This window comes from Papio anubis, chromosome 15 (assembly GCF_008728515.1).
Source record: "Papio anubis isolate 15944 chromosome 15, Panubis1.0, whole genome shotgun sequence".
Classification (NCBI taxonomy): domain Eukaryota; kingdom Metazoa; phylum Chordata; class Mammalia; order Primates; family Cercopithecidae; genus Papio; species Papio anubis.
The window spans coordinates 49,406,775-49,433,947 of record NC_044990.1 but is presented as its reverse complement, the minus strand read 5'-3'; positions in this window follow the sequence as shown (position 1 = coordinate 49,433,947).

Below are 27,173 nucleotides of genomic sequence, written 5' to 3'. Positions count from 1 at the left end.
AAGTTCCTATGTATGGCAAAGTGTCCCTCAAAATTAAGGAAGAAATTTCAGCTAAACAAAATCTGAGTGAGTCATTACCACTAGATCTGCTCTGTAAAAAATACTCAAGGGAGTCCTTCAAGGTGAAATAGAAAGACACTAGACAGTAAATTGAAGCCATATGAAGAGATAAAAATCTCAACAAATGTAAGTACACGAGTAGTTATAAAATCTAGCATTATTGTAACACTGGTTTGTAATTGTACTTTTTGTTTTCTAAATGATTTAAAATACTTGTACATTAAAGGAAAACAATAAATTACTAATCTAAATGTAGTGTTATTATAACTTTGGTTTGTAGTTCCACATTTTGTTTTCTACATGGAACCAAAAAAAACCAAAAAACAAAAAATCCTGAATAGCCAAGACAATCCTATGCAAAAAGAACAAAGCTGGAGGTATCACACTACCTGACTTCAAGCTATACTACAATGCTACAGTAACCAAAACAGCATGCTACTGGTACAAGAATAAACACATAGACCAAGGGAACAGAATAGAGAACTCAGAAATGAGATTGCGTACCTACAACTGTCCAGTATTTGACAAACCTGAAAACAAGCAGGCAATGAGGAGAGGATTTCCTATTTAATAAATGGTGCTTAGAGAACTGGCAAGTTATATGCAGAAAATTGAAACTGGACCCCTTCCTTTCACCATATACAAATATCAACTCAAGATGGATTAAAGACTTAAATACAGATCAACTGAAGTTGGGAGTTCAAGACCAGCCTGACCAACATGGAGAAACCCTGTCTCTACTTAAAAAATAAAAAATTAGCTAGGCGTGGTGATGGGCGCCTGTATTCCCAGCTACTCAGGAGGCTGAGGCAGGAGAATTGCTTGAACCCGGGAGGTGGAGGTTGTGGTGAGCCGAGATCATGCCACTGCACTCCAGCCTGGGCAATAAGAGTGAAACTCCATCAAAAAAAAAAAAAAAAAAAAAAAACCAAAAAGAAAAACAAAACAAAACAAAAAACCCTAAAACTATAAAAACCTAAAAACCCTAGAAGAAAACCTAGGCAATACCATTCAGGACATAAGCACGGACAGAGATTTCATAATGAAGATGTCAAAAGCAATTGCGACAAAAGCCAAAACTGACAAATGAGATCTAATTAAACTAAAGGGCTTCTACACAGCAAAAGAAGCCATCATCAGAGTAAAAAGACAACCTACAGAATGGGAGAAAACTTTTACAATCTATCGATCTGACAAAGGTCTAATATCCAGCATCTACAAGGAACTTAAACAAATTTACAAGGAAAAAAACAACCCCATTAAAAGTGGGCAAAAGGCATGAAGAGACACTCCTCAAACTAAGACATACATATGGCCAACAAACATATGAAAAAAATAAATAAATAAAAGCTCAGCGTCATACATCATGGATCATTAGAGAAACGCAAATCAAAACCACAATGAGAAACCATCTCGGACCACCAGAATAGCTATTATTAAAAAGTCAGAAAACAACAGATGCCGGTAAGTTTGTGGTAGAAAAAGGAACGCTTTTACACAGTTGAGACTGTAAATTAGTTCAACCATTGTGGAAGACAGTGTGTCAATTCCTCAAAGACCTAAAAACAGAAATACCATTCAACCCAGAAATCTCATTACTAGACATATCCCCAAAAGAATATAAATTATTCTACTATAAAAGCACATGCACGCATATGTTCAGAGTAACACTAGTCACAGTAGCAAAGACATGGAATCAACCTGCATGCCCATCACTGATAGACTGGATAAAGAAAATGTGGTACATACACAACATGGAATACTATGCAGCCATAAAAAGGAACACAATCATGTCCTTTGCAGGGACATGGATGAAGCTGGAAGCCATTTTCCTCAGAAAACTAACTCAGAACAAAAAACTAAATACCAAATATTCTCACTGTTAAGTGAGAGCTGAATAATGAGAAAACATGGGACACTTGGGGTTGGGGAAAAATACACACTGGGGCCTGTTGGAGGGTGAGGGGTGGAAGCAAGGAGAGCGTCAGGAAGAACAGCTAATGGATGCTTGGCTTAATATATGGGTGATGGGATGATCTTTGCAGCAAAACACCATGGCACACATCTGTCTGTGTCACAAACCTGCACTTCCTGCACATGCACCCCTGAACTTAAAAGTTGGAAATCAAAAAAAGAAAAAGAAAATAAGGATCTTAAAATGCAGTCAAAAAGTGGCAAAAGCTTTTAGACAATCATTAGCTGTCCTTATGGAAGAATAGATTAAAATGTCTAAAAGAAATAGAAATGTTAAATGCCATAATTTTGCATCAAGTATGTAATTTATTTTTTAGTTTGTTTTATATCCAACCAGTTGAAAGCTACAAAATAGTACAGCACAGATTTCTTTTCATTGGTCCCATAATACTTCCCCTGGAACAATTATGCATGCAATTCAAGGACTGTCACGGCCAAACTGATGCCTTCCCTTGGGACCACAACGAACAATTGCTCTTCCCCATGGGTGGCTCTAAAAACTGAGTCTAAAAGCCGAGCCTGTTTGATGAATAGCAGCAGTTCTCTGGATTGTGCCAGGCTTTGTGGATGGGAGAGAGAGCCTACACCATTGGGCTAAAATACTTCCGACTAAACGGTCAACTGCAAATTGTGTGACTGCTGCAGAGGAAGAGATAACCAAGGAAATAAGCAAGGAAGAGAAAGCATGACAACTTTTAAAAATTAGGAAAGACATGTTTTTGTGTGTGTGTGTGTGTGTGTGTGTGTGTGTGTGTGTGTGTGTGTGTTTCTAAATCCCTAAGAGATTTAGAAAGCTGGACTCCTGGCAATCTAAACCCAGGACAGATTATTTCTGCTTGGGGCAAGGAGAAGGAAGAGTACAGAAGCCTTTGTCTTGTACTTTGTGTACCAGCTCACCCACAGGAAAACAAAACACCAGGCAGATTCCTGAAGCCCCTAGTTTCAGGCCTATTCTCTTGGATGATGCTTTTATACCCAACCTGGGCCATAAAAGAATCCACTTCTTTGACGTGATGGTCAATCCATGCAGGATTCACTACAGGCTGACTTAAGTGACCTTGGGCCTTGAATAAATGTCAGAGGAAACCAGGCAGTAGTGGCCACAGACCTTAGGCAAGCCCCACTGCTATGCTGGTCTGGAAGGTCATAGGCATGAGATGTGACACAGTGCAGTACTAGCTGTGGTGGCCATAGGATTACTCATGTCACCTCTACCCCATCTTCAGGCAGCCAAACACACAGACTCTTTCTGGATGGAGGAAAAGAGCAAAAAGTGTTAAGAGACCGTCACTGGTAACCCAGGGAATTCTTTATTGCTCCCAAGTTCACCAAGGCTGCATCTTGCAGGATCTTGCAAGAGTCGTAGTTTTCCTGGGCTTAGGGTATCCCCTAGTGCTGAAACAGCTGCAGTGACCACAGGCCTAGGTCACAACACTCAATCCCTGTTAAATTCTTAGAAAGCACTCTGAAGAAGGATGAGTATATCTACCCAAAGAAAAAGAAGCCATTAAAAAGACACTTGAACATGTGTGTTTATAGCAGCACACTTCAAAATTTGCAAAAATATGGGACCAGCCTAAATGCTTATCAACCAACGAATAGATAAGAAAATGTGAGGAATATAACTCAGTCATAGAAAGGAATGAAAAAATGGCATTCACAGCAACCTGAATGGAGTTGGAGACCATTATTCTAAGTGAAGTAACTCAAGAATGGGAAAGCAAACATGGTATGTTCTCACTTATAAGTGGGAGCAAAGCTATAAGGATGCAAAAGCCTAAGAATGATCTAATGGACTTTGGGGACTCAGGGGTAATGGTGGGAGGGAGTAAGGGATAAAAGACTACACATTGGGTACAGTGTATTCTGCTCGGGTGGCAGGTGCACCAAAATCTCAATAATTATTCCATGGAACCAAACACCACCTGCTCCCCCGAACCAACTGAAATGTTTAAAAGGAATATGAAATGAAGAAAAGAAAGAAAGAATGAAAGAAAGAAAGAAAGAGAGAAAGAGAGATAGAAAGAGAGAGAGAGGGAGAAAGAAAAGAAAGAAAGAAAGAAAGAAAGAAAGAAAGAAAGAAAGAAAGAAAGAGAAAAAGAAAGAGGAAGGAAGGAAGGAAGGAAGGGGAAGGGGAGAAAAGAAAAGAAAAGGAAAAGAAAACAGAAAAGAAAAGAAAAAAGAGAAAGAAAAAAAAAATATATATATATATATATATATTTTTTTTTTGAGATGGAGTTTCGCTCTTCAATGCAATGGCATGATCTCGGCTCACTGCAACCTCTGCCTCCTGGTTCAAGCAATTCTCCCTCCTCAGCCTCCTGAGTAGTAGGGATTACAGGAGCCTGCTACCACACCTGGCTAATTTTGTATTTTTAGTAGAGATGGGGTTTCACCAGGTTGGTCAGGCTGGTTTCAAACTCCTGACCTCAGGTGATCTCGCCACCATTGCCTCCCGAAGTGCTGGGATTACTGGCATGAGCCACCGCACCTGGCCAGATTTCTCATTTTTAATACACATCACGCAAAATTTGCCATTTTAACCATGTCTAAGTTTACAGTTTGGTAGTGTTAAATACATTCCCTTTTTTTAAGCTTTTATTTTAGTTTTGGGGGTACACGTGAAGTTCTGTTACAAAGGTAAACTTGTGTCACAGTGGGTTTTGCACTGATTATTTCATTACGCAGGTCATAACCCAGTACCCAATTTTTATCTTTTCTGCTTCTCTCTCTCCTCCCACACTCCACCCTCAAGTAGAAGCCAGTGTTTTTTGTTTCCCATTTTGTGTTCATAAGTTATCATTTTGCTCCCACTTATAAGTGAAAACATTCAGTATTTGGTTTTCTGCTCCTGTGTTAGTTTGCTAAAGATATGACCTCCAGTGCCATCATGTTCCTGCAAACGACATGATTTAATTCTTTTTTATGGCTGTGTAGTATTTCCTGGTGTATATGTACCACATTTTCTTTATACAATCTGTCATTGACAGTCATTTAGATTGACTCTATGTCTTTGCTATTGTGAATAGTGCTGCAATGAACATTCAGATTCATGCATCTTTATGGTAGAATTATTTATATTCCTCAGTGTATATACCCAGTAATGGGATTGCTGGCTCAAATGGTAGTTCTCATTTTAGCTCTTTGAGGAATCTCCATGCTGCTTTCCACAATGGTTGACTTAATATACACTCCCATCAACAGGTTTTAAGTGTTCCCTTTTCTCCACAACCTTGCCAGCACTTCTTACTTTTCCTTTTTCTTTTTCTTTTCTTTTCTTTTTTCTTTTTTTTTTTTTTGGAGATGGAGTCTCATTCTGTCACCCAGGCTGGAGTGCAGAGGCACAGTCTTGGCTTGCTGCAACCTCGCCTCCCAGGTTTACATGATTCTCCTGCCTCAGCCTCCCGAGTAGCTGGGATTATAGGCACCCACCAGCATGTCTGGCTAATTTTTTGTATTTTTAGTAGAGATGGGGTTTCACCATGTTGTCCAAGCTGGTTTTTGAACTTCTGACCTCAAGAGATCCACCAGCATTGTAGTAGCCATTCTAACTGGTCTGAAATGGTATCTCATTGTGCTTTTGATTTACATTTCTTTAATGATCAATGATACTGAGATTTTTCTAATGCTTGTTAGCCACATGTATGTCTTCTTTTGAGGTGTGTCTGTTCATGTCATTGGCCCACTTTTTAATAAAGTTGTTTTAATCTTGTACATTTCTTTAAATTCCTTATAGATGCTGAGTATTGGACCTTTGTCAGATGCATAGCTTGCAAATATTTTCTCCCATTCTGTAGGTGGTTTGTTTATAGTTTCTTTTGCTGTGAAGAAGCTCTTAAGCTTATTTAGATCCCACTTGTAAACTTTTGCTTTTATTGCAATTGCTTTTGGCATCTTTGTCATGAAATATTTGCTTGTCCCTATGTCCAAGATGGTATTACCTTGGTTGTCGTCCAGGATTTCTATTGTTTGGGGTTTTACATTTAAGTCTTTCATGCAACATGAGTTGATTTTTGTATATTTGTATATTGTGTAAGGAAGGGGTCCAGATTCAATCTTCTGCATATGGCCCAGCATCAATTATTTGTATTTTCTCTATTGCTTGTTTTTGTCAGCTTTGTTGAAGAAGATCAGATGGTCATAGAAGTGTGACCTTATTTCTGGAATCTGTATTCTGTTCTATTGATTTATGTGCCTGTTTTTGTACAAGTACCATGCTTTTTTTGTTTACTGCAGCCCTGTAGTATAGTTTGAAGTTGGGTAATATGTTGCTTCCAGCTTTGTTCTTTTTACTTAGTATTACCTTGGCTATTCTGTTTCGTTTTTGGTTCCATATGAATTTTAAAATAGTTGGTTTTTTTTTTTTTTTTTTTTTTTTTTTTTCTGGTTCTGTGAAGAATGTCGTTAGTAATTTGATAGGAATAGCATTGAGTCAGAAAATTGCTTTGGGCAGTATGGCCATTTGAATGATACTGATTTTTCCTACTTGATATGGCTCTGTGTCCCTACCCAAATCTCATTTCAAATTGTAATCCCCACATGTTGAGGGTGAACCGGGTTCCACCAGGTTTGACAGGAATAGCATTGAGTGAACAAGATGCTTGCCTCCCCTTTGCCTTGCTCCATGATTGTAAGTTTCCTGTGACCGCCCAATCATGCAGAACTGTGAGTCAGTTAAGCCTCCTCTCTTTATTAATTACCCAGTCTCAAGTGGTATCTTTATAAGAGTGTAAGAACAGACTAATACAGAGAATTGATACTAGGAGCTGGGTACTGCTACAAAGATAAATTACAAATGTGGAAGCAAATTTGACACTGGAAAACACGCATAAGTTGGAAAAATTTGAAGGGCTCAGGAGAAGACAGAAAGATGTGGAAAAGTTTGGAACTTCTGAAAGACCTGTCGAAGAGTTTTAACCAAAATGTTGATAGTGATATGGGCAATGAAGTCCAGGCTGAGGTGGTCTCAGAGACTGGTGGCATTTTGCCCCTGCGCTAGAGATCTGTGGAACTTTGAACTTGAGAGAGATGATTTAGGGTATCTGGTGGAAGAAATTTCTAAGCAGCAAAGCATTCAAGATGTGACCTGGCTGATCTTGAAAACATTAAGTTATATGCAGAACTGTGAGTCAATGAAACTCATTTTATTTACAAATTACACAGTCTCAAGTTCTTTATAGCAGTGTGAAAATGGACTAATATACAATTAATGAACATGGGACATTTTTTTTCATTTGATTGTGTCTTCTCTGGTTTCTTTGATCAGTGTTTTGTATTTCTCATTGTAGAGAAATTTCATCTCCTCAGCTGTATTGCTAGGTATTTTATTCTTTTTGTGGCAACTGTGAACAGGATGGTTTTTTCTGATTTGGCTCTTACTTTTGCTGTTGTTGCTGTATAGGAAAGCTGCCATCCTCCTGCTCTGACCATATGAAGACATGTCTTGCTTCCCCTTTGCCTTCTGCCATGATTGTAATATTTATGAGGCCTCCACAGCCATGCTAAACTGGGAGTCATATAAATCTCTTTCCTATATAAATTACCCAGTCTTACTTATGTCTTTATTAGCAGCGTGAGAACAAACTAATACAGTAAATTGGTATCAGGTAGTGGGTTGCTGTTGTAAAGATACTTGAAAATGTAGAAGCAACTTTGGAATTAGGTAACAAGTAGAGGTTGGAACAGTTTGGAGTGCTCAGAAAAAGACAGGAAAATGTGAGAAAGTTTGTAACTTCCTACATTCTTGGAGGGCGCAGACAACAGGAAGATGTGGGAAAGTTTGTAACTTCCTAGAGACTTGTGAAATGGCTTTCACCAAAATGCTGATAATCATATGGACTATAAAGTCCAGGCTGAGGTGGTCTCAGATAGAGATGAGGAACTTGTTGGGAACTGAAGTAAAGGTCACTTTTGCTATGCAAAGGGATTGATAGGATTTTGCCCCTGCCCTAGAGATCTGTGGGACTTTGACCTTGAGAGAGATGATTTAAGGTATCCAGCAGAAGAAATTTCTAAGTGGCAAAGTGTTCAAGAGGAGGCGGAAAATAAAAGTTTAAGAAGCTTGCAGCCTGATGATGCAGTAGGGAGAAATTTGAACCTACTGTATAAATTTGCATAGTAACGAAAAACCAAACACTAATCTACAAGATAATGGAAGAAATGTCTCCAAGGCATGCCAGAGACCTTTATGGCAGCGTGACCAATTACAGGCCTGGAGACTTAGAAGGAAAAAATGGTTGTCTGGGCTGGGCCCAGGGCCTCAGTGCTGTGTGCAGCCTAGGGGCTTGGTGTCCCGCATCCTAGCCACTCCAGCTGTGACTAAAAGGAGCTAAGGTACAGCTCAGGCCATGGTTTCAGAGGCTGAAAGCACCGAGTCTTGACAACATGCACGTGGTATTAAGCCTGCAGGTGCAGAGAAGTCAAGAACTGAGGTTTAGAAACCTCCTCCTAGATTTCAGAGAAAGTATGGAAATGCTTCAATGTGCAGACAGAAGTTTGCTGCAGGGGTTAGGCCCTCATGGGTAACCAATGTGGGATCAGAGGCTCCACACAGAGTCCCCCACTGGGGCACTGCCAAGTGGAGCTGTAAGAAGAGGGCCACCATCCCCCTGACCCCAGAATGGTAGATCCAATGACAGTTTGCATCAAAAGCTAGAGGGGCAGAGCTGCCTAAGCCCATAGGAGTCCACCTCTTACATCAGTGTGACCTGAATGTGAAACATGAAATCAAAGGAGATCCTTCTGGAATTTTAAGGTTTAATGAATGACTTACTGGATTTTGAACTTGCATGGGACCTGCAATGTCTTCATTTTGGCCAATTTCTCCCATTTGAAATGGGTGTATTTACCCAATTTCTGTACCTCCATTGTATCTAGGAAGTAACTAACTTGCTTTTGATTTTATGGGCTCATAGGTGAAAGGGACTTGCCTTGTCTTAGAGACTTTGAACTTGGACTTTTGAATTAATGCTGGAGTGAGTTAAGACTTTGGGGGACTGTTGGGAAGGCATGATTGTATTTTGAAATGTGGGAACATGAGATTTGGGAGGGGCCAGAGGCAGAATGATATGATTTAAAGAATGATATGGTCTGGCTGTGTCTCCACCTAAATCTCATCTTGAATTGTAGTTCCCATAATCCCCACATATCATGGGAGGAATCTGGTAGGAGGTAATTGAATCATGAGGGCAATTCCTTTATACTATTCTCATGATAGTGAGTAAGTTCTCGTGAGACCTGATGGTTTTATAAGGAGCTTCCCCCTTCACTAAGCTCTCATTCTTCTCTCTCCTGCTGCCATGTGAAGAAGGACATGTTTGTTTCCCTTCAACCATGCTGGTAAGTTTTCTGAGGCCTCCCCAGCCATGCTGAAGTGTGAGTCAATTAAACTTCTTTCCTTTTTAAATTACCCAGTTTCAGGTATTTCTTTATTAGCAGTGTGAGAACAGACTAATACACCTTGGGAATCATTAAGATAATTGCTATAGAATATACACAAAACAAAGTGAGAAATGAATTTAAATGTTATAAGCAAAAACAACATAAAAGTAAGCAGTAATGCAGAATGTAAAGATCAAAATTGTTATAAGGAATATATGAAACACATAGCAAAATGGCTGATGTAAGGACATATTTATCAGTAATTACTTTAAATGTAAGTATATTAAGCTCTTCAATCAAAAGACAGAGATTAGAAGTATAGCTTAAAACAAACAAACAAACAAACAAACAAACAAAAAACCTTAATTGGGTGTGGTGGTGCACACCTGTAATCCCAGCTACTTGGGAGGCTGAGGCTGGAGAATCATTTAAGCCCAGGAAGTGGAGATTGCAGTGAGCTGAGATCATGCCACTGCCCACCAGCCTGGGTGACAGAGTGGGAATCCATTTCAAAAAAAAGAAAAAAAAAACACAAAAAACAAACAAACAAACAAACAAAAAACCACACATGACATCAAAAGCACAAGCAACAAAGAAAACATAAGTTACTTAGACTACATTAAAATAAAAAAAAAAATCTAAAACAAACAAACAGGCAAGAAAAACAGAAGCAAACTATATCCTGCCTACAGGACACCCATTTTAAGTCCAAACACACAAGTAGATTGAAAGTGAAAGAATGAAAAGATATTACATGAAAATAGTACAGAAAAGAGAGAAGTGACTAAGCTATCAAACAAAATGAATTTTATATTGGAAATTTATTTTTATTTTTATTTTTGAGATGGAGTCTCCCCCTGTCACCCAGAATGGAGGTCATTGGCCCGATCTCAGCTCACTGCAACCTCCACTTCCCAGGTTAAAAAGATTCTCCTGCCTCAGTCTTTCAAGTAGCTGGGATTACAGGCACCAGCCACCACACCCAGCTAATTTTTGTATTTTTAGTAGAGACGAGGTTTCACCATGCTGACCAGGCTGGTCTCGGGCTCCTGACCTCATGATCCACCCTACTCGGCCTCCCAAAGTGTTGGGATTACAGGCGTGAGCCATGGCAGAAGGTCCATGAATAACAATGAAGAACATTACCTATTAATAAAACATTCAAATGTAGCAAGAATATGTAACTATTATATTTAGGCACCTAATAACAGGCTATCAAAATATATAAAGCAAAATGAACAGAATTAAAGGGCAAAATAGATATTTATGCAATAATAGAAACTTGGGTACATTACTTTCTATAATGCACAGAATAGCCAGATATGGATGAGCACATAGGAGATTAAAACACATTATACAAGAAATCAACTAAATCAAATAGAAATATACAGAACACTCTATTTAAAAACAACAGCAGTGCATATGAGACATTTTCCAGGATACACCATATGTGAGGCCACAAATTAAGTCTTCATAGAAGTAAAATGAGAGATTGCATACAAAGCGTTTTTTTAAACCACAAGATAAAGTTAGAAATTGGTAACAGAAGCTAAACTGATAAAGTCACAAATTTGTGAAAATTAAACAGCATAATATTAAACAACCAAATGGACTGAAAAGTTGATCAAAGAAGAAATTATAAGGAAATTTAGAAAATACTTAGAGATGAATGAAAAATAAAACACAACATACAAAAACTCATGGGATGCAATGAAAGCAGTTCTAGGCAGGTAATTTGTAACCATAAATGCTTCAGTTAAACAAATAAAGATTTGAAAGCAACAGCCTAACTTTGCAACTTACTAACTTTACAAAATACTAAAAATAAATAAATACATAAATAAACCCACTACTACCAGAAATAAAGAAATAATAAATATTTGAACATAGACAAATAAAATAGAGAATAGAAAAACAGAAAAAATGAAATGTAACCCTAAGTTGGTTTCTTGAAAAAAATCTCCAAAGTTGTCAAAGCTTTAGCTAGATGCTAAAGAGAGAAGATTAAAATTACTAATATAAGAAATGAAAGTGGAACATTACTATGCATTATACAGAAATAAAATACATTATAAGAGGGCATTACTAATAATTATACATTAATATATTGAATAATATAGATAAAACTGATGAATTCTTAGAAATACTAAAGCTATCAAAAGTAAATTTGAAGAAATAGAAAATCTAAACAGACGTACAATTAGTGCAGAGATTGAATCAGTTAAAAAAGACAAAACAAAACAAAAAAATAAAACAAAACAAAATTTTCAACAAGGAAAAAGGCTTGGACCTGATAGCCTTATGGGTGAATGCTACCAAACATTTAAAGCAGAAATTATTTGAGTATACCAATCCTCAAATATTTCCAAAATATTGAAGAGGAGGTAACACTTCATAACTCATTCTATGAGGCCAGAATAATCCTGACACAAAAGTCATAGAAAGATAAGTCTTACAAAATAAGAAATCTATAGACCAATCTCCTTTATGAATTCTGATGCAAAACTTCTAAACCAATTACCAGTAAACCTAATTCAGCATCATATCAAATGGATTATATTTCATGACCATGATTTTTCCTGAAATGCAAGGATGAATCAACATAGGAGAATCAATCAATGCCATATACTATATTAACAGAATGAAGAAAACAAACTACATGATCATCTCAATTAATGCAGGAAAATCATTTGGCAAAAATCAAATTCTTTCAGGATAAAAATATTCAACAAACTAGAAAATAATTCAACACAACAAAATTCTTATAGGCAGAACTTACATTGAACATCATATTCAACATTGAAGTATTGAATATTTTCTTCTAAGATTAGGAAGAAGGCAAGGATACTTGCTTTTATCCCCTCAATTCAATATAGTACTGGATGTTCTGACCAGAGCAGTTAGGCAACCAAAAAAATAACAGATCCCTCAATTAAAAAGAAATAGTAAAATTATCTCTGTTTGCAGATGATATAATCATATGTAAAAAAAAAGTCCTAAAGATTTTACAAAAATATGTTGGAACTAATAAATACATTAAAAAATAAGCAGAATACAAAGTCAACACGTAAAAATCAGTTGCATTTTTATGAACTAACAATGAAAAATCTGAAAAGAAAACTATCAAAACAATGTAGTTTACAATAGCATCAAAATGAATAAAATACCTAGGATTTAGCCAAGGAGATGAAAGACGTATATAATGATACTTCAAAACATTGCTGAAAAAAGAGAAAGCATAAATAAAGAAATACATCCCATGTTCATGAATTGGAAAACTAGCATTGTAAACTGTCAATACTGCCCAAAGAGATCTACAGATTGAAAGCAATCACAACCAAAATACTAATGACTTTTTGTCATTAGGATTACAATTTAAAAATCTATGCCAAAATTCGTGTGGACTCTCAAGTGGTTCCCAATAGCCAAAATTACCTTGAAAGAGAATAATAACATTGTAGGGCTTATACTTCTTTATTTCAAAACGTACTACAAAACTATGGTCATAAAAACAATGTGGCACTTGTTTAACAACCAAACATATAGATCAAAAATAGAACAGAATTGATAAATCAGTCCTGGAATAGATGGTCAAAATATTTTGGGCAAGTATTCTAAGACCATTTACAGGGGAAAGGATAGTCTTGTTAACAATGATACTGGAAAAAATGGATATCCATAGTGAAAAGAAGGAAGTTAGCCCCTCATCTAACATCCTAAACAAATGTAAACTCAAAATGAATCAGACTTAAATGTAATACCTAAAACTATCTTAGAAGAAAACAAAATTAAAATCTTCATGGCATTGAATTCAGCAAAAGTTCTTAGATATGCCAGCAAAAACACAGGCAATGAAATCAGACAAAACAAATTGAAAGAGAAATAAAATTGTTTTAAAAAGTGTATCAAAATACAGTATCAACAGAGTAAAAAAATGTCTAAGAATGGGATACAGTATTATCAAATAATATACCTAATGAGGGGTTATTATCCAAAATATATGGAGACATTACAAAATTTAAAAACAACAAAATAAACCAATTCAAAATGAGCAAAAGACTTGAATATACATTTCTTCAAAGAAGATATACAAATGAACAATAAGCACATAAAAAGAGACCATCATCACTAATCAATAGGAAAATGCAAATCAAAACTCCAAAGAGATTTCACTTCACACCCTTTACAATTGTTACTATTTAAAAAAAAGAAAAATACACACACACAGAAAATAGCAAGTATTGGCAAGAACATGATGCACTTTGCACCTTAGGTATGAATGTAAAATGGTACAACCACTGTGGAAAACAGTATGGTAGTTTTTCAAAAAACTCCCAAACAAGATTCAGGCTGAAGATGGCTGACTAGTGATATCAGATACATGCCCTCTCCAGAAATAACAAATGTTATGCATAGATAATTTTATCTCAAGTAAAACATCTACGAAAGAACAATAGAGTCTAACAGGGAAGTCACAGGAAATTTCTTTCTTGCTTCTTTCTTCTGAGGCACAGAAGAAAGAAACAAGCAGCCAATTTTGCTGAGATCAACCAGGAGCCTGGAAGGGCTCAGTATTTTAGGTAAAGGTTAAGTGAGAGAACTTCAGCAATCTACATCTCCACCCAACCATAGGAGAATCCTTCTACTCTCATAAAACCTGACACACATGAGCAGTGATTTGGAGCCGCTGCGAGAGCACTGCAAGAGAAAGGAAACTCATGCTGTGTTGTTTATTCCTTGCCCACTGTGGAACTGAGACTTAAGTGGCTGTAGCCAGGTGCCATTGCGAGTGCACAGCCATCAGGGGACTGCATCTTGCCTTGGAGAGCACAGCTTCCATATCTTCCCAGTATTGGCTGGATCTAAAGGTGCTGTGAAATCCCCAGTATTGCAGCCCAGGGAAATGACAGCACAGTACACCAAAAAGACAACCCCTTCCAAAAAGAGATCCAAAGCATGTACTTTCCAGAGCCTGACAGTTATCTGTCTGGGGCTGTGAGAAGTGGCCTTGCCTTGAGCAGTGGCACAAACTCTGTACTTGGCCTTATAAGTGGAGAATATGATACCTTTCTACTGGTGCTATAGTTTCCGTGTTCAGGCTCACAAATAGAGAGCAAGACCTCTCCTGCCCCTTCACAACCTTACTGTAGACACAACTGCCACTGATGCTGCCACCAGAGGAAGTGGAAAAATTGCTGAAGGTCTGCCTGTCTAGATATGTGAGTCACAACTCTACACCCAGTGATAGTGTGGCTTCTGTGCCTGAGCTCACACGTGAAAGCCAAGATTTGTCTCTCCCTCTCTGCAGTGCTGGGGTGCTCCTGCCAGAGAGTTGCATGCCTGGTGCTGTCAGTGGTGATGCCCCACTACAGTCACTGCCACTACCACTGCACAACACCTGGGACCCAGAGGATTTTCCCACCACTGCTACTGCCATTGCCTATATCATTTCAGCTTTCCAGTGCTCCAAGAATATTCTCACCCACCTGGAACACTGCCGCCACTACTGGCATCTTAGCAAGTCACCCCATAGCCCAAGAATTCGGCCTCCTAGTTCTGCTAACATTGGTGTCAACATACAGTGTCTTAGGGCTTAAGATCAGGCATCAGTGATGCCACCACTGGGGCCCAAAGACTGGCCCACCTGGCATTCCTGTCCGCAGTAAAACTTCACCAGAGCCTCCACTAGTAACCACTGGCTAAACCACTGAGGAAATCACAGATACCACTGATGCTGTTGTTTACAGGCAAAAAAAATCATACAGAGACTATACTACCACATGCGCCCATAATCAAAGCTAAAAGGCCCTATCTAAACAACACCACTGACAAATCTTCAGGAAAACATCCTCTCCTATGAAAGCAAATTTAAAAACTGGAAGAAGTGACTATTAGACCAGGTGTACAGATATCAATGTAAGGAAAAAAGCAATGAAATATGACACTTCCAAGGAAATATATTAATTCCTCAGCAACAGATTCTAATAAAAAATAAATTCACAAAATTCCAGAAAAGAATAAAAAAATATAATACTAAAAAGCACAGTGAAATATAAGAGAAATTCTTTAAAAAATACATAAAAATCAGAAAAACATTTGAACATATGAATGACAAATTTACCAAGGAGATATATCACAAGAAAAAGAGAAAACATAGAAAAGCTGGAAATAAAAATTCCTTGAATGGAATACAAAATATACTTGGAAGCTTCAACAATAGACTAGACTAAGCAGAAGAGAGAATCTCAGAGTCTGAAGACAGATATTTTCAGATATCAGACCAAAAATAAAAAATAAGAAAGCAACATCTTTGTGATACATAGGACACCATAAAGTGATAAAAATACATGAATTATTGGTATCCCCAAAGGCAATAAGAGAACAAAAGTGTTTGAAAATTTATTTTTTGAGATGATAGATGAAAACTTCCATATTCAGCAAGATATTTAGACACCCAGATATAGGAGTGTCAGCAATCTCCAATCAGATACAATGCAAAAAGTTCTTCTCAACAGAATATTATAGTCAAACTGTGTAAAGTCAGTGATAAAAAGACAATTCTAAAAACTGCAAGAGAATAGTATCTAGTCACCTGTTTAAAAAGTCCCCATCAGATCAACAGCAGACTTATTAGCAGAAGTCTTACTGACCAGGAGAGAATGGATGGACATATACAGAGTTATGAAAATAAAAAGAATTGCCCGCCAAGGGTACTATATCCAGCAAAATTATCCTTTATAACTGAAGGAGAAACAGTCTTTCAAGGCAAGCAAATGTTGAGGGACTTTATTATCAGCAGACCTGCCTAACAAAAAATCCTCAATGGAGTCCTAAACTTGTAAATGAGAGAACAGTTATCATCATGAAAGCACATGAAAATATAAAACTTACAGGTAAAGCAAACATACAAATGAGGAAGAGAAAAGACTCATATTGCTTCACCACAGAAATTCAACAAATCACAAAGACAATCAATAAGAGAAAAAGAAAGGAACAAAGAATATGCAAAAGAACAAGAAAATAAAAAAAAAAAAAATGACAGGAACTAAACCTCATATATCAATAATGACCCTGATTGTAAATTGATTAAAATTTTCAATTAAAGATATAGACTGGCTAAATGGATTTTTGAAAACAAAAAACATGATTCAACTGTATGCTGCCTAGAAGAAATGAATTTTATGTGTAAAGAAACATGTAGATTGAAAGTAAAGGGATGCAAAATGATATTTCATAAGTAGAAACCAAAAGTGAACAGGAGTAGCAATACTTATATCAGATAAAAATGAATTAAAATCAAAAACAGTAAAAAAAGAGAAAGAAGTTCATTGCATGATGATAAAGATATCAATCCAGTAAGAGAATATAACAATTTTAAATATATATGCACACAAATATTAACACTCCAGGTTCATAAAGCAATTTTATTAGATCTAGTAAAGATCTACCTAGACAGATCTTCTACACAGAAAATAAACATAGACTTAAACTGAGTAAAAAACATTTACAGAACACTTAATCTAACACATACAGAATACACATTATTTTCATCAACAAATAAAACCTTTGCCAGTGTTGACCATATATTAGACCACCAAACATACTTCAGAATATTAATAAAAATCAAAATCATATCAAGTATCTTTTCTGATCACGATGAAATAAAACTGGAAATCAATACCAAGAGTAACTTAGGAAAATATTTAAATTCATAGAAATTAAACAACATGCTTATGAACAACCATTGGTTTGATGAAAAATTAAGATGGAAATCTAAAAATGACTTCAAACAAATGAAAATGGGAAGACAACATACCAAAACATGTGGGAAACAGAAAAAGCAGTGCTAAGAGGAAAGTTGACAGTAATAAAAGCCTACATTTTGTTAATAAACAGAAAGATTTCAAATAATCTAAGGATACACTTTAGAGAACTAAAAAAGCGAGAACAAATCAGATACAAAATCAGCTGAAAAAAAATGATAACGATCAGAGCAGAACTAAATGAAATAGAAATGAAAATAACAATATAAAGAATCAACCAAATGAACTTTATTCTTTGAAAATATAAACAAAAATGTTCAACATCACTAATCATTAGAGGAATGTAAATCAACCACAATAAGGCATTATCTTACCTCAGTTAGAACAGCTGTTATAAAAAGAAAAGAAAATAACAGATGCAGGCAAGGATGAAGACAGAAAGGAACTCCTATATACTCTTGGTGGGGATGTAAATAAGTGCAGCTGGTATCAGAATGGAGATTTCTCAAAAAACTAATAACTACCATATGACCCAACCATCCCACTACTGGGTATCTATCCAAAGGAAATCAGTATATCAAAGGGATAGCTGCATTCTTATGTTCATAGCAACACTATTCACAATAGCAAAGATATAGGATCCACCCAAATGCCCATCAGTGGATGAATCAATAAAGAAAATGTGGTATATATACACAATGATATACTGGCCATATGAAATTTGGCCATGAAAAGAATGAAATCATGTTATTTGCAGCAACATGGATGGAAATGGAGGTCATTATCTTAAGTGAAAAAAGCCAGGCACAGAAACATGAATACTGTGAGAGCTGAAAACCTTGATATCATGGACTGATGGATACCAGAAACTGGGAATGGTGAGCGGGAGCAGGGCAGGGAACAAAAAACAATATGACAGGAACAAAAACAAAAAACAATATGACAGGAACAAAACATCATATATCAATAATTACCCTGACTGTAAATTGATTAAAATTTTCAATTAAAGATATAGAATGGCTAAATGGATTTTTTTAAAACAAAAAACATGATTCAACTATAGGCTGCCTAGAAGAAATGCATTTTATCTATAAAGATACATGTAGGTTGAAAGTATATGGATAAAAAATAGTGTTTCATGCAAGTAGAAACCAGAAGTGACCAAGAGTAGCAACACTTATATCAGATAAAAATGACTTGAAGTCTAAAACAGTAAAAAAAAGACAACGAAATTTATTGCCTAATGAAGAGAAGTTGGTTATGGGTGCAAACATACATTATATAGAGGAAATGAGTTCTAATGTTTTAGAGCAAACTACGGTGACTATACTTGTCAGCAATATTATTTAATCTAGAGTAACTAGAAGAGTCAACTTGAAATGATACCTATTTGAAATTGTGATAAACACGGTGATGTACACCTCGATTACTTTGAATTGATCATTACACACTCTTTGCGTGTAACACTCAAATGTACCCCATAAATACGTAACATTACATATTAATAAAATAGAAAAAATTAATTAAATAAATTAAACATGGAATTGCCATATAATCCTACAATTTAACTTCTCAGTATATAGCCAAAAGAAGTGAAATCAGCGTCTCAAAAAGATATTAATATACACTCATGTTTATAACAGCATTATCCACAATAGCTAAAACATAAAGCAACTCAAGTGTCCATCAACAGATGAATGGATAAGCAAAATATGCTGTATCCATACAATGGAATATTATTCAGCTTAAAAAGAAAGGGGATTCTGGCATATGCTAGAACATGGATGAACGTTGAGGACATTATGCTAAGTGAAATAGGCCAGTCACAGAAAGATAAATACTGTGCACAGTGACTCATGCATGTAATCCCAGAACTTTGGGAGGCCAAGGTGGGAGAACTTCTTGAGCTCAGGAGTTTTGAGACTAGACTGGGCAACACAGCCAGACTCTGTCTCTACAAAAGGTAAAAAATTAGCTAAGTGTGGTAGTGCATGCCTGTATTCGCAGCTACTTGGAAGGCTGAGATAGGAGGATTACTTGAGCCCAGGAGGTCAAGGCTGCAGTGAGCCACGATTGAAACATTGCACTTCAGCCTGGGCAACAGAGCAAGACCCTGTCTCAAAAAAACAAAACAAAACAAAACAAATATGTGTATGAAATACTTAGAGTAGTCAAAAGCATAGAGACAGACAGTTGAATAGTTGTTGTCAGGGCCTGGAGCTAGGGAGAAATGGAGAGTTTTTGTTTAATGAGTATAGAGTTTCAGTTTTATAAGAAGAAATAAGTTAGGGATATGGATGACAATTATGATTGAAAAGTGTTATGAATGTATTTAATACCACTGAATTGTATACTTTAAAAATGATTAAGATAGTAAATTTTAGGTTATGTATATTTTATCACAATAAATAATAATACTTTAGAAGAATTTACTACTCCGAGAGGTTTGGCAATATATGCGTGTGTGTGTGTGTGTGTGTGTGTGTGTGTGCGTGCGTGCGCGCGCAGAGGGAGAGAGAGTAAAATCGTATAGAGCAAGGACATTTCCTGGAAGAGTAAATTAATTAAAGTTTTAAAAATTAAAATATTTATCAAGAGTTCTAAAGGTATTCAAACTATTAACAATAGCTATATTAGGAAACAGAATTACATGGGGAAAATGAACACCTACATGAACTAATGTTATATGTGTAACAGGAAAATTTGGCTGTAACATATGTCCACTACCATATTGTATTCAGAGAATATTTAGGATAGTGGAAATTCTTCAAATTCTGAATGGTTAATAGAGTCAAAATATAAACTATTTGTAATATTAAAAATATTTCTATATACAACATGAAAGATTATAAAGATATATACCACTTCTGGTTGAATAATAGTATTACGTGTAATGGGTAACTTTCTTATTAATTTTCTTATTAAAAATTTTTCATGCTTTGCAGAGGTCTCACATTTTACAAATCCAATTTTTTTTAAATTGAGCACTTATAAAATGCTTAGCAAAGTGTTAGGAACTTCAGTTAAAATGGTAAAAAGCTGCTAATTATATTTGGTAAAATATACCATTATTAAATATTATATTAAAATTCTCTTTAGATGTAAAGAAAAAGCTGGTTTGTATTTCAAAGGTGTGTATGTGTGTTGCTATTCTGTTTTTGCATTAGTTGATTTGAATTCAATTAATTTTTCTATAGTCTAATGCTTTTTAAAAAAAGAATTGATGTCAAACATAAGGAATGATCTCCTACTGGCAGAAGTTTTATTGGATGAAAGAACTGGGAACAATCCTGAAAACATAGATAGGTTCAGTGTTACAGAAACAGCACTGGTAAAATAGATGTTTGGGGGATTTTTTGTTTTCTTTTGTTATTGGTTTAGCTATAATAACTTGCAGTAAGGCTTTAGAAGCAGTTCAGAGTTAGCTATTGTAACAACTCCTTTTTAAAAATTCTGATAAATTAAATTTTTTATTTTTATGATAATAAAGGATGTATCCACTTAAATACGCCTTCTTTTGTGAAACAATTTAGTTCTGCACAATAATCTGAATCCAGTAAAGCACACATGCAAGAACCATTATGCATTTCCCCTACCTGCCTCATTAGACTGAGCATACAAAAGAGATCAATGACTAGACGGAATTGACAAAATATGCATTTTCCCTTTTCCTGATGTGCTAAGACAGATAGAAAATATTGCTTTCGTTTTTTTTTTTTTCAATCCTCTGAAGCATTTCAACTTTCATTTCTGTAAGTGTTAGCACATTCAACGACTTCAACACACTCTCCATTTCACTAGCAATCTGTTAGTGATCTGTTCCTTTCATCTCTCCACAGATTTGTCCTAATGAAATTATTATGGCTAAACTGCTGTTCTTCATCCGCCTTTATTCCATCTCTATAGGATAATAATGATCTCATTTTACTTTGAGGAACACTGACACACAGCTAGAGTTTTGAGTCATTATTTTTATGTTTCTTAAAAGAAAAGTAATTGATTCTCTAAATATTCTGTTTTGTGTATATATCGAAGGTAAATACAAGACAGTAACACTGCATTTATTCTAAAACGCGGCAGAGTGAAGCGGTTAGGAGATGACTCTGGCTTCATAATAAACTGGGTTCAAATCTCTCTGCTACTTATTGCTACGTGATCTTAAACATGTTGCTCAGTCTCAGTACACGTGCTGATTCATAGGTTTGCTATGAGCATTAAATGAGGGAATGCATATAAAGTAATTAACTCAGTCCTTGGTACATGGGAGCAAAGCTAATGCTTTACAAGAATAGAGACTGCTCTTATGACTCAAGGCAGTTTGTATGGATGCACACGGCTATGTTTTACATAGTATAGGTACATTTACGCATGTTACAAGTCTTTATCTGTCAATATCAACTACTTTTTTTTAGATCTTCTACCATCCTACCTAATAATGAAGAAAACAAAAGACCTTTAATCTTTACAATTAATCTTTAGTAAACTTAGAAATCGATAATCATGTGTAGGTAAATAATATTTCAAATAAGGTAATACCATGCTGAATTTGAGTGTGAGGATCTGGTTTAAGGATAGAGGCATGAGGATACTCATAAGCTCTTTTTATGTAAATCTGATTTTTTTTCTTTTTTAACATCTACATATATTTAACAGGTATAATTGATGTTAAAAATGCTTATATTAAACTGCATTAAAGTATAAAACTTGTTTTGATATAAGCATACAACTGTGAATACATCATATCCATCAAGATGGATAAACATATCCATAATCCCCCCAAATTTTCTATTGCCCCCTTGCAATCTCTCCCTCCTACCCATATCCACCCCTACCATGTTCCCACTCCCCAGGCATTCACTGCTAGGCTCTCTATCAAAATAATTTAGCTTGTATCTTCTAGATCTTTATATAAACAGAATCAAACACCATGTACTGCTTTCTTTCTGATTTATTTTGTATAATTATTTTGAGATTTATCCATGTATGCTAGTATTTCAATAGTTCATTTTATTGCTAAATAGTATTCCATTGACAGATAAATACGGCTTGCTTATGCCACTCACATATTGATGGAGGCTTGGGTTGTTTCCAGTTTGGGGCCATTGCGAATAAAGCCGCTGTGAACATGTGTGTACCAGTTTTGGTGTGAATATTTGCTTTAATTTCTCTTGAATAAAGAGAAATACAGTGCGAGGACTGTGAGTAGAATGGTTGGACCATACAGTAACTGTTAAAAAATGACTCAAACTGTTTTCCACAGTGTTTATATCATTTTACATTCCCACTAGCAATGTATGAGGGTAGTTTGGGTAGAATTTATGTTTCTTTTAAAAAATATCTCGTGGAATTCCAAGTGAAGCCTTGTGGACATGACGTTTTCTTTGTGGAAAGGTATTTTAACCATACATTTAAATTCTTTAATATTTAGAAGACTACTCAGGCAATATTTCTTCTTGAATGAGTTTTGGTAGTTTGTGTCTTTCAAAGATTTGTCCTATTCATATGCATTTATAGAATTGTTGTCAATATTTTGTTATCTTTCTTTTAATAGCTGTGTCACCTCTCTCAATATAAGAATCTCTCAATTCTTATGTTGGTAATTTGTGTACTTTCTCTTTTTTTGAAGGTTAATCTGACTTGAAGTTCATCAATTTAATTGATTTCCCCACCAAACAGCTTTGATTTCATTGATTTTTTTCGCCATTATTCTGTTTTCTATTTCATTGATTTGTGTTCTAAGCTTTATTTTCCCTTTTGTATTTCAAATTTATTTTTTTTCTTTGTCTGTCTGTTTCTTAACGTGGAAAACTGAGATCATTGAGTTGAGGTTTTTTTTTTTTTTCCTTTTCTAATATAAGCTTTTGAAACTATAAATGTCCATCTACAGACTAGTAACATTTCACAATTTTGGTGAATTTTTCATTACCATTCAGTTAAAAATACTCGGTAATTTAAAAACATTTGATCTTTTACCAATTTACAATTTTAAAGTGTTTTTTGTTATTGTTGTTTGTTTGTTTGTTTCTACATATTTAGGAATTTTCAGATTTCTTTTTCGGTTGCATTACTGCCTACTCTTTTCTTGTTTGCATTGCTTCTGATGAGATATCTACTGTCATCCTCATCTTTTTTCCTCTTTGCATAACATGTATTTTTGTTCTCTACCTACTTTTAAAGTATTTCCTCTTTTGATTATTTTTCATGCTGCTTGTGACGGAGTTTGCTGAGATTCTGGGATCCCTATATTTATTTTTTCCGCAATTGAAAAATACTTTTTCGAAAATATTTTTTTCATACCTCCTCCGTGCTTAGTATCCCAATTACTGAATAGTAGGCTGCCTAAAGTTGTCTTACAGATCACTGATGCATTTTTTACTGTTTTTGTTACTTTATTTCTGTGTTTTAGTTTGGATAATGTCTACTGTTAAGTCTTCAATTTCATATCCTTTTATTTTGCCATGTCTAATCTGGCATCATTCTTGTCCAGTGTATTTTCAATTCAGACATTGCAGTTTTTCTCTCTATAAGCTTGATTTCTATCTTTTTAAATCTTCCATTCTTAATTTTTTGAACATATGGAGTTCATAATGACTGTTTTAATACCCTTGTCTATTTATTCTACCATCTGTGTCAGTTCTAAGTTGATTATAACTGACTGATTTGTTTCCTCATTATGGTTTGTATTTTCCTACTTCTTTACATGTTTGACAATATTTGGCCATGAGTTATATTTACAAATATGTTGCAAATTTTACCTTCTTAGGTGATGGATATTTTTGTATGCTTCAATATTTTTGTGTTTCTGTCAATATTCTTTAGTATTGTTCTGGGTCATAGTTAAGTTACTTAAAATCAGGTTGCTCATTTTGGGTCTTGCTTTTAAACTTTGTTTAATAAGACTGGAGCAGTGCTTAGTCTAAGGCTAATTCTTCCCTACTACTGAGACAAAATGTTTTGGAGTACTGTCTTCAGTGCCTTGCAAATCATGTTTCCCAATGAGCTGGTGGGAAAAGACACTATTCCTAATTTTATGTAATTGCTGGGAACTGTTTCCTCTAATCCTTTCAGATTGTATCTTGGGCTTTGGCAGTTTAGTTACACAATATGTACTCAATAGCACTCAGTTGAAAACTCAAGGGGAACCTCGGTAGCCACATTTACATGTTTGTGCAGTGCTCTTCTCTCTGATTCTCTGCAAACTCAAGCCACCTTGTTCTCCCCAAATCTCAACTCTGCTTTCTTAATTCATTCAGTCCACTGCTTCCACCTGGGTTCTCCTTCCCTGCTGCTTAGCATGGAAATTCTTTTAAGATGCTGAGCTGGGGCAATCATAGGACTCAATTTGTTTGTTTGCTCTTTCTCAGGAATTATTGTCTTTTAGTGTGTTCAAAACTGTTTCATATTTTTGCATTTTTTTGGGTTGCTTCAAGTGGGAGGTAAATTCCAGTTGCTACTACTCCATCTTCTAAATCTGGTTTTGAATGTACATTTTGTTTGATTGTTTGTTGCATTTAAAACCAACACAACAGGGGTTAATTGTGTTTCATTTGTGGGTCACTGGTTGCTCTTTGGTGTATGTTACAAATTTTAGTGTGTTCTAATAGCATTGTAGACATTAGATTGATTTTTGTTTTTTGAAGTGTGGGTGCTACTTATGGCCATCTTTTGATGGCTGATTTTATGGATTAATGAAAAAACATAAAGTTAGATGTAGATATTATTAGGAAACATATTACACACAGAATAAAAACAGCTCAAATTTTAAAAAGTCATTTTTTCTCAAATGTGCCATAACAAATCTGAACTGAGAATTTTAATGCATTACATATCGAGAAAAAAATGAAAACTTCAGTCACGTTGTGTAATTACTCTAATGATCTAGATATATAAAAGATATAAAAATGTATACTTAATTTACTAAATATTTCCATTTCTATCCAGAAATTTGGTATTGGCTATTGACAAGATAATCTTCAAGAAAATATAGAAAATGCCTGATACCAATTGAGTTACTAATATTAAACATTCTCATTCTTGGTTTGAAGCAGGAAAAAAATACTAGTTTCTGGAACTTAATCTTAGAGACAATGGTAGAGAATCTATAAATAGTAAACTTAATTACAAAGTGCAGAATAATACTTACATACACCCAATAAAGATTTTTTAAATTACACACAGATAGTAGCTATAATTAAAATAATTTAAAGGAAAGAAGAAAGTATTAGAGACTGTATATTACTATATTTGTTAAAGATGACCTTTTCCTAAGGAAACAAACCTTTTCAGCCATTTAGTTCATTTCTATTTGCTCTTTCTAAAACGTGGATATTCATTTATATTTATTTAACAGTATTATTTTAGAAGAGCACAGATGATAATGTTTGGCATGATAACTATTTCAAGCCAAGAAGTAGTCTACTTAAAACTGGCTTCAGTTTTCTTTTCTGTTGTATATTTTTACTACATTTTCATAGTATGTTCTGCTTAAAATACAAACACACAGATGGCAATATACTGCTGCCAGCCATAAGGCTGAAGTATGTTTGTGTGTGTTGGTTGGGAAATATCTATAAAATGAAGTACTTGTAGACACTAAACAAAATCTACTCTCTGTAGATATTTTATATTATAGCTACAAATGGAGCACTTTAATGATCACAATATATGCTTCCCAAATTAGGCTTGTTTACTTCAGTGAAGAAGTATGCAGCCTTTGAAAGCAAAATCCATGTTGCCTCCAATTTTTCACCAAGATGAAAGAATTTTGCCAACTATAACCTAAAGTGGAATGAAAAGAAAACCAAAGAAAGGAAAAGGGTTTTGAATTTTCTTCCTTTGAAATAGCTTGAGAAGCTATTTGACGTAATCTGATATACTTTTAAAATACGTTGTAGTGTCTGTACGTTTACTTAATGTGAACATAGCAACTTTTAGACAGAAACTTATACTTCAAAACGAATCCATTGTCCTTAACCTGATGACAATAAAACATGTTGTTGTTGTTGTTGTTTTAATAGCGGCTTATTTACTCATTATTTTCTAATTCAATATCGATTGTTACAATGAAGAGACAGTTCCAGAAAGAATCTACTTTTGTTCCTAAAACAGAAAACTAAGCATTTGGGTACATGATTCCAAACATCTGGGTTTTTTCAAAATGATTTTTTTAAAAGAAGAAAGAGAAGAAACAACTCCACTATATAAAAGTGATGCTTACTTCCATGGAAATCCATCAGTATAAAATCTGTACTCCAGATTTAAGGTATTGACAAATGAGATATATAGGGGTAATTGATCCAATGGCTGAGAGAGAAACTACATTGAGAGATTCAGTGGACATATTGGATTCAGACGTTGTAAGTGTAACACTGAAACATGAACAAAAAATCAGGTCAGTCATCTTTGCTAAAAATATCACTATTATCAACTTGCATCTAAACATCCTATAGTTTGGTACAGTACTCATAAAATTTAATAGTAAACTTTTCAATTTTATTCCAAATATTTACCTTTGTCTCAACAACAAATAATGCAAAACAACTCATTGAGATATTTAACTGTTGTTTTGATTTCTTTGATTATGTCAAATATGTCCCTAGTTTTAAAGGTCAAGTTTCATCTCAGAAATAGTAAATTATTTACTTCTTTGTAATGAACTTTTTCCTTGATTATCTGTTTTATCTCAGATTTTAGCTACACAAACTATGTTTTCATTTGAGTGTGTTCCTGGTAACTAAAGTAGCTAATATATAAATAACTAGATGTATTTCAGAGTAAATAGTATATAGTAAGTATTATTTTGATGGGATTAATAATTCTTAATTGTGTTTAGAGGTGATCATTCTACTTATTTAAATGTATGTTTTCTTTTTTCTTCAAGTTTTTGTTATGGGCTGTGTTCATCTCTGGGAGTTTGAAGAAAGTGTATTTTAATCCTATTAATTGCTATTTTCCTTAAAGATCATTCCTCCTTAAACTCAATAATTGACTCTGAGA